The sequence below is a fragment of the Nuphar pumila genome, chromosome 6, assembly GCF_984573655.1.
Source record: "Nuphar pumila chromosome 6, dmNupPumi1.hap1.1, whole genome shotgun sequence".
Lineage (NCBI taxonomy): Eukaryota > Viridiplantae > Streptophyta > Magnoliopsida > Nymphaeales > Nymphaeaceae > Nuphar > Nuphar pumila.
Window position 1 is genome coordinate 130,852,955 of NC_143254.1, and position 3,168 is coordinate 130,856,122.

General features: G+C 47.3%; 1 pseudogene; it reads right to left on the minus strand.

Moving 5' to 3' along the window:
• Positions 1–251: 251 nt before the first annotated feature.
• LOC149836245 (pentatricopeptide repeat-containing protein At1g02060, chloroplastic pseudogene) lies at positions 252–2,748 on the minus strand (annotated as a pseudogene).
• Positions 2,749–3,168: the final 420 nt, after the last annotated feature.

Genomic DNA, 3,168 nt, shown 5'->3' on the forward strand with positions numbered 1-3,168 from the left:
CTCGTCTTGCCCTAGCCCTCATTAATGCAAGGAGCTGATGCTCATGAGAATGGAAGCCTAACCACCTATCTAGTGGCCAAGCCCCCTTCCACTACAAGAAACCCCTTGGGCCTGGTTTGGATTGATCTTGATACAACACATTTAGGGGTGCCTAACCACCTATATGAACATTCCTGTGGAATGGGAAATGCCAATGATAGAAATATGATACAGGGCTTAACCAGTACAGAAGAGTTCAAACGACACTAATAAAAAAGAAACCTGAGAACTGATATTTTCATAATTAATCAAATAAAGAAGAGGCCAATAACTCACCTTAAGAATGTTCAGAGGTGGTATGGACTGAAAAGTAACAATAAATATCCAGTGTGCAGCACTTCACTAAAGAAACAATAGTGCAGCAATGAATTCATGGTTAGGATAAGAATACTTTCAGCCAAGTGATACCCAACATTCTGCACATACTCCCTTTGAACAAAACTCTTAAAGCAGTAGATCTTTGAAGAAGCCATATTAAAGGTACTTATGGTCTCTACTTGCCACTGGACTGCTCACCATGCGCTTGGAAACAAAATCTGCTTCATTTGATTTCCCCTCTATTTCAAGTGCAATTGCCAAATGCTTCATCGAAGCCATGCTCGGCCGCTCTCCCTTCTCAATTATTTCATAGAACAGAGAGAATGCTTCTTCAGCTCTATTAAATTTGCAGAGACCAGTAATAACTGTGCCATAAACCCCTCTATCAAATTCATGGTCATGCTTCAAACCAAACATTAACATTCCCTGCGCCTCCACAAATCTACTAGTCTGGATAAGCAAATCAAGAACATTTTCCAACTTTACATAGTAGCCATTATCATATAGCGCTCGAACAACTTCAATGGCATCGTTCACATGACCATTCGCAAAAAGGCCAGTCACGACATCTGTTGACAGACTGATATTCTGGCGAATTCTCTTCTCAATCATCGTCCTCATAACAGAAGCTGCATCAGAAATATTACCCGCTGCGACAAGAGAACTACAAATCTGATGGAGGATGGAAGTCCTAGGAACATGTCCACTCTTCAACATCTTCTCAAGAGTCTTATGAGCAGAAACTGGATCAGCCTTCTGCATAAACCAATCAATCACAGAACTGTAAGTCTCCAGATCAGGTACAAAGTCCCTCCTCAACATCAGCACCAAAAGCTCATACCCTGCTTCAGGTCTACCTTCCTTGCACTGTCCGATTATCAATATCCTGAAAGCGCAAGGATCCTGAGTACCCCTCTTGAGTAACTGCCTAAACAACTTCTCCGCCTTCTCTGTCTTCCCATTTGCACACAAATATTCCAGTACTTGGTTATAAGAAGCAACCAGTGGCACGCAACCGATGCGCCGGAGAAGGACCCCGTTCTCAATCACCTCATCGACAAGCGCCTCTGCCTTCTCAAATTCACCTCTAAAGCACAGATTCCTGATAAGGACACTATACGACGCCGAGTCGGGCTCGACACCTAACTCTGAGAGCTTACTAAATATAACCAATGCTTCATCCAACTTTCCCCCATTGCAATGTGCATTTATCAGAGTATTGAAAGTGCAAGTATCAGGCTTGAAACTGTCACTATCCATAACATCCTTCAAGATTTCTTTGATCTTATCCATCTTCCTCGCCTCGCAGAGGCCCTGAATCAGGGTATTGTATGTTATCTCACTGGGCTTCAATCCCTGCTCTGTCATTTCATCAAACAGGTCCAATGCATCGCCTATTGATTGCTTCTCACAGTAGGCCCTGATCAATGTGGTATAGGAAATCACATCGGGGACCAACTCCCCTCCCTTCCTCTTCATCGCCCTCATCAAATTATGGGCGTTCGCGACCTTCCCGGATCGGCAGAGCCCATCCATGAGGGTGTTGTAAGTAACCATATCAGGAGCGCACCCCTGCTTCACCATCTCGTTGAAGAGCCTGAACCCCTCATCGACCATGCAGTTCAGGCAGAAGCCCCTGATGAGGATGTTGAAGGTGAAGACGTCGGGAGCGACGCCGGAGCGGAGCATCTCGTCGAAGAGGCCGCGGACCATGTTGGTGCGGCCGCGGCGGAGGAGAATTGAGAAGATGGTGTTGAAGGTGTAGACGGAAGGAGGGACCCCGAGATCCTTCATCTTCCGAAAGAGCTTGAGGGACTCCTGGAAGAGGCCGGCGGCGGCGTAGCTGCGCATCAGGCTGTTGAAGAAGCGATCCTCCCACTCGATCCCGTGGGTTGGCATCCCCATGAGGAGGTTGCGAGCCGCGTTGAGGTTCCTGGTGCGGCCGAGGATCTCGATCATCCTGAAGTAGGTCCTGTCCGAGTGAGTAAAGCCCTTCTGCTCGTGCACCCATTTGAAGAATTGGAGGGATTTGGAGGAGGGGTGGACGCGCTCGAGGACCTCAACGACGGTGGTGGGGGAGAGGGAGGGGGTGAGAGGGTGGAGAGAGAGCTCGAGGTTGGGGGACCATGGTCGGCTGTTGATGAGATGGGAGATGGTGCGGGAGAGCCTGGGCTTACGATGGGCTCGGTTGTGGCTTCGTTGGTCTTCTTCTTCTTCTCCTTCTTTCTTTTGGGTTGATGATTCTATCACATCTTCTTCTTGGTTGTGTTGTTGGTAATGAGGGATGGATTGTAGAGAGATTGGGGAAACTGAAGAGTGGTAGGAAGGAAGGGAGAACTCTGGTCTAGTGAAGATCAAGATGAGACCCTTGTGATGTTGGCGGAGAATCATGAGTGGCGCAGAGAGAGAGAGAGTAGTTTGGATGACCGCCCAAAAAGAGAAACGCATTTCACGGAATTCATCTTTCCTACTCAAACAACGCGGGAAATCGGGAACCTTAGGAGTCCGGATCGGGTGCAATATTATTGCACAAAAATTTATGCATTAAGCAACCCCATCACCATCCATCAGGTCTTGGTCCCACACCTGACAGGCCCTTGTACCCAAGATGGAGAGTGATCAGGTGCTCAATGCACAAATACTTGTGCAATCATATTGCACCTAATCTTTTCACGAACCTTAGTGCGGCCTAATATTAAAATCAGTCTGTCGTTTGATTGCACGGACAGGACATAGTCCTGTCTAGACACTCCTGTTCGGGCGCAAATTTTTTTTTTTTTGTGAAAGGCAAGGGGTTAGGCAGACCCAAGT